The sequence below is a fragment of the Mustela lutreola genome, chromosome 14, assembly GCF_030435805.1.
Source record: "Mustela lutreola isolate mMusLut2 chromosome 14, mMusLut2.pri, whole genome shotgun sequence".
Classification (NCBI taxonomy): domain Eukaryota; kingdom Metazoa; phylum Chordata; class Mammalia; order Carnivora; family Mustelidae; genus Mustela; species Mustela lutreola.
Window position 1 is genome coordinate 12,343,230 of NC_081303.1, and position 10,155 is coordinate 12,353,384.

The window sequence follows — 10,155 nt, forward strand, 5'->3', positions numbered from 1 at the left end:
TGCCTTTAGTTTTATTAATTCCAGATGATATTTTTTTCTTTCATTGCTTGTACATTCAATGTCCTATCTAAGAATCTGTTAATAGTCAAATCCAAAATCATGAACATTTGCTTCTGTGTCTTCTTCTTAGAGTTTTTATAAGAGCTCCTATATTAAGGTGATTGATCCATTTTGAGTTAATTCTTGTATATGGTGTGAAGTCTGGGTCCAGCTTCATTCTTTTACATGTGGATATCCAGTACCATTTGTAAAGAGATTGTTCTTTCCCTAGTGAATGACCTTGGCCCCCTTGTCAGAAATCAATTAGCCATAGACAAAAGGGAAAAAAATGTTTTTCTAAAAGCTGTTTCAAAGCAGGGCACCTGGGTGGCTCCGTTGGTCCCACTCTTTATTTTGGCTCAGGTCATGATCTCAGGGTTGTGAGATTGAGCCCTGCATTGGGCTCCTTGCTCAGAAGGGAGTCTGCTCAAGAATCTGTCCCTCTGCCCCTCCCCTCCATGCTCTCTCTCTCTAAGATAAATAAATAAATCTTAAAAAAATAAGAAAATAGGGGCACCTGGGTGGCTTGGTCATTAAGTGCCTGGCTTCAGCTCAGGTCATGATCCCAGGGTCATGGAATCGAGCCTGGTGTCTGGCTCCCTGCTCAGCCAGGTGGCCTCATAGTATTCCTTTCTAATCCTTTCCCCCATTATAATGGGATTATAATGATGCCATGACTTTACTTCTTGATTTTAATTATTTGCTTCTTCTTTCTTTTCTTCTTAGTCAGTTTTAGCTAAAGATTCATCAATGTTGAGATTTTCAAATTTTTCATTTAATTTGTTGTACGTTTCAGCTCCAGAATTATTCTATTTGGTTCCTTGTAATAATTTCTATCTCTCTTCATATCCTCTGTTTATATTTAGATTATTCTCTAGCTTCCTTTATTTTTCTGCCCAAAGCTTCTTTCAGCTATTTGAGCATATTTTTAAAAAATTATTTATTTGTTTGAGAGAGAGAGTGAGCATGCACACAAGTTGGGGAGGGCAGAGGGAAAGAGAGAAGTAGACTCCCTGCTTAGCAGGGAGCCTGACTTGGGGCTCAATCCCAGGACCCTGGGATCATAACATGAGCTGAAGACAGGCACTTAACTGATGCAGCCATGTAGATGTCCTGCTATTTGAACATATATAAGAAAGTTCCTTTATTTATTTATTTATTTATTATTGGTGGGCAGCAAAGTTTATTGAATGATAGAGTACAAAACTCCTGAAGAGGGGAGGGCACCTGAGAGAGTTACCCAAGATACTTCCTTTAAAGTCTTGGTCTTAGGAAGTCTAAAATCTGGGCTACTTCCAGGATGATTTCTGTCAATTTCTTTTTCCTCTGAATGAGTTACACTTTTCTTTTTCTTTGTTTGCTTTGTAATTTTTTGTTGAGACTTGCACATTTTGAATATTATAATTCTGGAACTTAGATTCTGTTCCCCCTTTGAAAGTTTTGCTGTTATTTCTCATTAGGGGTTACATTCATCTATTTGTTTTGTGACATTTTCAAATTACTATTATTATTTGCGCCCTGTATTTCCTTATCATGTGTAGTCACTGAAGTCTCTGTTCCACTATCTCATCAGCCAGCAACTGACCAAACACAGATTTTCTTAAACACCTGGAGTGTTTAAACAAAAAACAAACTAAAAGAAAACACTCTTGGTTTTTTAAGATTGTCTCTGAGCTGGACATTTCTGCTGCACCTAGCTAAGACACCTGCCAATTTGCCTTAGCGTTTATTTCCTACTTTCATGGGTTACAGATAATAGCCAAAGGTGCAATCATAGGGTCCTCTTGAGTCTTCTCTGAGAATGTTTCTGGCCCTGGACACATGTTTTATAGTCTAGACTCCTTAGTATATGAAGTAGCCCTTCAAAACACTTCCTTCCCCAGTATCTTCCTCCTCAGTCTCCTTTTCCCCAGTCTTTCTGGTTTTCCAGTTGCTTATCCCATCTGCCCTCCCTTGAACAAGACAGCTATGGGCAGTATATATCTCTAAATGCTTTCAAAAGACACTACCTGGAGAGCTGCTCCAGCCAAGGGATGAAGCAAAGGTCAGCAATCCCTCAGAGAACTGCCAGCCAGGTCAAAATGCACAACCACATTTTTTTTCAAGGTTCTTAAAGATTTTTATTTGTTTATTTGACAGACAGATCACAAGTAGGCAGAGAAGCAGGTAGAGAGAGAGAGAGAGGAGGAGGCAGGCTCCTTGTTGAGCAGAGAGCCCGACGTGGTGCTCGATCCCAGGACGCTGGGATCACGACCGGAGCCGAAGGCAGAGGCTTTAACCACTGAGCCACCTAGGCGCCCCTGCACAACCACATTTTTGAGAGCAAGTTCCATATCAGGACTCCAGGGACTCTGGCTGTTGTCCCCAGGGCTGTTGCTGGGCTGGGCAACAGGAGACGGTAGGCAGGTAAGCAAAAATGTTGCAACATTTTCTTACTGAATTTAGCTATTTTTTTTTTCCTTCATTAATCATTCCCCTGCTTGCTCTAGGTTTTTTTGTTTTTTAATAAGGTTCCAGAGTTCCAAAAAGAGAAAGAAGGAGGAGGAGGAGAAAGGCTGATTCTATCACTGTTTGCCAGCTTAATGGTTGCTTACATGGAGGAACCGATGCTTGGAACTTCTTATCTGCCGTTTTCCATGATATCTTTCTGAGTAGCCCGACTTTTAGCACTGGTCACTATAGATTGCAGTTTTCTCCTGGATACTGTGCTCTCCTTATTTCCCTTCTGTCTGTGGCTTCACCTCCTCTGCACATCCTCGTTTCCAGGCCTTGAGGGTTGTGGGAGGTGGGGGTCCTGACCTTACTGTGTAAACTCTTCCGGGGAAATCCAACCACTCCTAGACCTGCCACCTCTGTGTTGATGAAGCCCACCACTGAGTCTCCAATTTAGTCCTTAGAGTCCCGGACATATGGATAACTGCCCACAGACTGCTCTGCTTAGAAATCCCACAGGCCATTCTAGTAAATCCGTGGAAGTTCTGCCTAATAGGATGAAACAAGAAGGGGCATGTCCTTACTCTCATTCTTCTTGCTATCTAGAGTACAGAGGTGGTAGCCAGAGCTCAGGCTGCCATCTTGGAGTGTGACGACCATGAGGATGGTGGAACACGAAGTAGAAAAACGTTCTGATGATTGTGGAGGCATTAGCTTAGAACTGCTTCCCTCCTTAGATTGAGGGACTGAAAAATAACCTTTATCCTGTTTAAGCAATTGTGATTTAGTGATTCTCTCACAAGGAACTAAACAAAGCTTACTTCATATTCCGGGCCTTTCCCGCCGCCTTCCTCTTATGCCACTGGCTCCACCAGCACAGCGTTTGCTGCAGCTATTTCAAGGGCCTATTCACTTGCCTCCTTCACTACCTGAGAACATCTCCAGAGCAGGGACTGTCCCTTTCTCAGATTCTTACTATGCGATCATCTTCTTTAAGGCAAGAAAGGGAGGGACTGAGAATGGGCATTGGCTGGATCCCAATGACATGTGCTTTACAATATATTTGTCCTGATAGTTGGAGCAACTCTGTGAGGGGTGGTGATGCATCATTCTTGTTCTTTTACATAAGGGGAAATGGAGGTTTGCAGAGATGAAGCTGTGCCTTAGATGTGCGTGGGTGACGAGTGGCAGCACTAAGTGTAGAACTCAGGTCTGCCTGGCCTGACACAGCAGCCCTTTCTCCCCAGCTAGAAATTTCCATGTCAGGGCAGTCCGGCTTGAGGGATCCCTGATGAATTAATTCCCTTCGTGGTTCTCCTTTGAGGTCATCGCTGTCAGCTGCTTTTCACATGCTGATCTGTGAGGGATAGGGAAGCTCCTTCCTGAGCCTGCTCTCGGTCTGCGATGGGTTGGCCGGTGCCTCAGGTTTTGGCGTTGGGGTGGGGGACTGTGTTTTCTTTTCACCTGGGAGATGGTGAACTTGAGAACCAGGTGCACTTGGGTTTGAAATCCATTTCTTCTGCTTAGTATTGCCTGATCCAGGACAAGTACTCTGGGTCTCCATTTCTCGTCTGGGAAGGGGATAATGCTATCTGCAGAAGACGGTGGGGAGGATTTAAAAGGAAATATAACATCGGCCTCCAGCAAATATGAGCCATTCTCCTGCCTCTATCGCCTGCCTCTGTTGGAGGTGGGGATTGGACAGACTGTATTACTGTTCAAAAACACTCTGCACCACTCAGTTCTGGGGCACCACGCCCTTCTGTTCTGTTGGATAGGACTGGCCGTGTGGCCTTGACCAATGTCAGCAGAAGGGCTGTGTGACAGCTCTGGACAGAAGCTCTAACATCCTGTGCATGTTTTCCCCACTCTTACCCTTCTGTCAGGAGATCAGCTGTGTTCCAGAAAGATGCAGCTCCACTAGGCTGGACCCACAGCTAGCATACAAATAAACCCACATCCTTCTAGTAAACACGTTTGCATTGTCACCGACCCACCGACATTCGTCACTGTAGACTAGCCTAGGCTGATCTGATTGATACTTTTGACATTTAGCATCCTACAGTTCCATACAATATTTTTCTTTGTAAGCTTTTGTGGAAGGTTCATTTAGTTCATTTATGGCTTTGATGGTGGGTACTTCAAAAATAAGCAGTGACATCTTGTTCTAGAACAAGCAGTTTTCTTATTATAAAAATTGTATTCTTTGTAGAAGACACTTTTTCCATCTTGGGTCTTTTTCTATTATTTCTTCTGCATTTTTTTTCCATTTTTACCTGGACATGTGCTCTTTGTTCTGAGTGATATATGTGGTCTCTTATGAGGTTTTCAGGGCACCTCACATAGTAGGGGGTAGCATTCTCCATCTTACACCCCAGACAGTTGTATAACTAATGGGACCTTTTCTGGTCATAAATCTATAGAGTCTAGGTTTGTTTAATGCTGAAAGAATTTCATCACTAAGCACTCTGCTCCTAGCAAATACTGAGTTATCAGTGTACTTATGGGATTAGACCAGGTCACCAGCTTTCTTTCTTTCCCTGGGCATATCCTTCCATAACTGGAGGAGGAGTGGGTCACAAGCCAGCTGCTTTACTTCCTTCTTCCCCATTTTCCAAGGCAGCTCTTTGTATTTAATATTATGGGGGGATTCTTGAAGTTTAAAAAAATGTTTACTATAATTCAGGGCATTTCTGGTTACAATAATGACAGAACAGCCTATACGAGTCTAATCTTCTAACAGACAACAATGATATCTCAAGACAAAATATTTTAGAAATATATCATGTTAAGGTGCTGAGGAGTAGCTAGAAGCAGACAGAAACTTGGTGCGTATTTGACTCTCGAGAAAAGGAATTGCACTATGAGAAGTTTTCTGTGGTTTTCCCCGGGAGGCATCACCAGTCTGTGACAGCATAGGTCGACTAAAAGTCAAGCAGGAAGGCTTATGAATCTCAGGAGAGGTACCCAAAACCCAAGGGAGGAGCCACAAGGGTTAAGCCCCCAGATCTCCCTTTGAATCCATGGCTGCGCCCCCAAGCTGTATTACTAAATTACCAGAACCGAAGAACCTTTTATCATGATGAAAGAGACAGTTCATCAGGAAAATATCACCCTTCTGTGTATGTTCCCAGAGAGCTTCTAAGCACTTGAAAGAAACACAGAGAAGTGAAGGAAGAAATTGAAAAAATCATAGCAGGGGCGCTTGGGTGGCTCAGTAGGTTAAAGCCTATGCCTTCGGCTCAGGTCATGATCCCAGGGTCCTGGGATCGAGCCCCATGTTGGGCTCTCTGCTCAGCGGGGAGCCTACTTCCCTTTCTCTCTCTCTGCCTGCCTGTGATCTCTGTCAAATAAATAAATAAAATCTTAAAAAAAAAAAAAGAAAAAATCACAGCAATGCTTGGAAAGCTTAAGAGATCTCTCTCAGGAGTTGATAGAAGGAGACACGTGCACACACACACACGCACACACACACACACAGCAATAAAGAGAAAGACTCAAAGAGTCCTGTGTTGATTTTCCACAGCCACTATAACAAATCACCACACACACAATGGCTTACAGTTCTGCAGGCCGGAAATCCAAAATTAGTTTCACTGGGTCTGCTCCGTGGCCTTTTCCGGTGTCCAGAGTGGCCTCCTTGGCCTGTAGCCCCTCCCTCCACCTTCAGAACCAGAAGAATATTCTTCCTATTCCTTCCTTCTTCTCTACAGTCCCAGGTCCCCCTGCTTCTTTCTCACGGGGACACGTGTGATCACATTCAGGGCCCGCCTGGGTAACCCGTGTTCATCTCCTCAAGACCTTTCACTGCCTCTCGCACAAAGCACCCCTTTGACAACACTACTACTGTGTGTGCCCTTTGCTCTCACAACACATTCACAGCCCTTCTGACACCACCTGTGTGGGAGTTTCCCCACACCCAGAAGTTCTGTGCAACCCCAGCTGCGTGCCCTCCATTGTAACTCAGTTCTGACACTGTCCACCCGGAGATCACGTCAGACCCCACAGGTGAAGGGGTCAGACCTGGGAGACCACCCCCACTGCAGATGCCGATCACAACTAGTAGATCCTCAGGTGACCCACAACTTCTGCCCACCTTGGCTGTAAATAGAAGGTTCTTGGGATCTCCTTCCCCTTGGACGTAGTTATTCCCCAGAAGAGCTCACAGGGCTCAGGGAAACACTTATCTACATTTCGCAGTTCATGACAGGACGTGATAAGGGGTACAGATGAACAGGTAGGTGAAGAGATACATAGGGCGAGGTCTGGGAGGGTCCCAAACACAGGAGCTTCTGTCCTCAGGAAGTTGGGGTGAGTCAACTTCCACGTGGATATGCTCACTGACCTGGAAACTCTCTGAACCCCAAACTATTGGGATTTTTACGGAGGCTCCACTATGGAGGGGTGATGGATTATGAACTCCATTTTCAGACCCTCTCCACATTTTCCAAAGAAGGGAGTCTGGTGTCAGAAGCATTGTGGGTGTGGTAGTGGGGAAGGAAAGGGGAAGACGGAGCTTTTCTTTAGCCATTTAATGTAACACTCGGGTTGCAGGGATTAGGACATGTTATAGTTGGGGGGCTTTATTCGGCTTGCTGCAGATCAACCTCAGCTATCAAATACTCAGTTCTATCCCACATGCAACACAGTCACCCCATCTTGACATCTCCCTAAGTCTCAACCTATGACAGCATCGACTCAAGCCCCATGTCTAAACACCATCAGTTCAGAAGTTCCAATGTTACTGTGTGTGTCATCTTAATCAGGTAAGGGTGAGACTCGGCATAGTCCATTCTGGAACAAAGTTCCTCTCCACCTGTGGACCGGTTAAAACTAGAAAACGAGTCATCTGTTCCCAAAATGCAATTGAGGGACAGACACAGCAGAATAGGTGTAGACATTCCCATTCTAATCAGGAGAAAATGGAAGGAAGTAAGGAGTCACCGGCCCCAAGCAATTGGGGGCAAATCCAACTAGGCATACTCCATTGGGTTGCAAGACCCAGGGGGGGTCCTTTATGACTCGAGGCCTCCCAAAATCACGTTCTTTTTTTTTTCTTTAAAGATTTTATTTATTTATTTATTTGAGAGAGAGAGAGAAAGAGAGAGAGAGCATGAGCAGGGGGAGAGGCAGAGGGAGAAGCAGGCTTCCCGTTGAGCAGGGAATCCAATGTGGGTCTCAATCCCAGAACCCTGGGATCATGATCTGAGCCAAAGTCAGACACTTAACCAACTGAGTCACCCAGGCAGCCCTCATGTTCCTTTTACTTGAAGGATAGCACATGCTGGCAGCTGAGTGGATTTACCAGCCTGCTTCCTGCCTGTGGAATGCAGGGTCTGGCAGCCTTCACTCATGGAATCCTCTGTCCCTTTCAGTGGCTAAGGGGACCCACACATCACACAGTTGGTCTCTCCAACACCAGCAAGTGGTTTTCCAGCCACAGCTGTGCCCTCCTCTCCAGACTCTGCTTTCTGGGCAGCAAGCAAATCTCTTAATTTTAGATTCTTTTACAAACTGGGTAGCCTGAGAGTTTCCCAAGTCATTAAGTCTTGGCTCTTTTTTCCCCCCAGTTTATTTAGTTGAGCAAATCTCTACCCCCAGCACAGGACTCGAATGGGTCTTAAACTCATGGCCCCAAGGTCAAAAGCCACATGTTCTACCAACTGAGCCAGCCAGGCACTCCACATGTTGGTCTTTTTATCTTATTTTTTTTAATTTTTAATTTATTTATTTGAAAGATGGAGATCACAGGTAAGCAGAGAGGCAGGCAGAGAGAGAGAGAGGAGGAAGCAGGCTCCCCGCTGAGCAGAGAGCCCGATGTGGGGCTCGATCCCAGGACTCTGGGATCGTGACCTGAGCCGAAGGCTGAGGCTTTAACCCACTGAGCCACCCAGGTGCCCCTGGTCTTTTTATCTTAACAGTTCTCCCCCTCAGTGTATCTGTTACCTTTCACATTTTGCTGTAAGCAGAACTTTTTTTTTTTTTAAACAAATATTGTCTATTATGGATATTGAATTCCCAATTTAAACATCTTCCCACAAACACAACTCCAGGGCCAGATGGTTTCCCTGGTAAATTCCATCCAGCATTTAAGGAAAAAATAATGCGAATCTCACCCAAACCCTTTCAGAACAGAAAGAAGGAAGGAGTAGTTTCCAATCAGTTTGATGATGCCAATAATAATCTTGAAACCAAAATGTGACAGAGATGCCACGAGAAAAGAAAATCACAGACAAATACCCCTCGTGGACATGGATACAAACATTTTCTTTGGATCTTTGTTTATTTGTCAGAGAGAGAGAGAGAGCGAGAGAGGACACGCAAGTGAGCACAAGCAGGGGGAGCAGCAGGCAGAGCAGACAGAGGAGAAGCAGGCTCCCTGCTGAGCAAGGAACCTGATGTGGGACTCGATCCCAGGACTCTGGGATCATGACCTGAGCCAAAGGCAGACAGTTAACCGACTGAGCCACATAGGCGTCCTGGATACATGTATCTTTAACAAAATATTAACAAATGGAACCCAACAATATATAAAAAAGCAACACATCATTCTGAATGGGATTTATCCTACGGGTGCAAAGTTGGTATCATATGGGAAAACAATTGTCATTCATTGTATGAACAGAATAAAGAGGAAAAAACCATGAGACCATCTCAGTAGATGTAGAAGAACAATTTGAAAAGTTCAGTACTCATTCATAATAAAAATCTCAGAAAACTAGAAATATGAGACAATTTTCTCATTCTGATAAACACTATCTGTGAAAAACCTATAAGCAATAAAGGTAAAATATTGAATGTTTTCCTTTAAGACTGGGAAGAAGGCAAGAGTATCTCTTCTTAATTCTGTTCAGCCTTGTCCTGGAGCCCCTGATGTTTGCAATCAGGCAAAGAGAAATAAACACAAGGTATGAAGATTAGAAAGGAAAAAGAAAAAACCATATCTGTCCCTGACATATCCATCTGTAAGGCATCTACGAAACAATCACTAGAACAAATCAGTGACTAATAAAATCACATAATACAAAGTCAACATACAAAAATTAAGTGTATTTCTATATACTTACAGCGAGCAATTAGAAATGAAATTTTAAAATCCCTTTTTAATAACATCCAGAACAAGAAAAAAGTACTTCAGAAAAAAAATTATCAAGATACACACAAGAACTCTACCATGGGAACCATGTGACAATCATGAGAAAATTCAAGAAAGCCCACATAAATGGAGAAATGTATCGTGTTGTTGGATTGGAAGATGTTGCTTCTCTTCAAAATTATCTATAAACTCAATGTCATACCAATTACGGTCTCAAATAAAAAATCGTTTTGGTAGAAACTGACAGGCTGGTTAAAGGAATCCTAATGGAGAGGAACCTGGGTGGCTTAGTCAGTTGAGCCCCCAGCTCTTGTGTTTCAGCTCAGGTCATGATCCCAAGGTCATGAGATCCAGCCTGGCATTGGGCCCCATGCTGGGTGTGGAGCTTGCTTGGGATTCTCTCTCTCCTTCTCCCTCTGCTGTTCCACCAGCTGGCAAGCATACACACGCGTACTCTGTCTCTCAAAAAAAAAAAAAAATCGTATTGGAAATGTAAAGAACCTAGAATAACCAAAACAACCTTGAAATAGAACTACTGATTTCAAGACTCCTGTAAAGCTCTAGTAACCAAGACAAGATGGTATTGA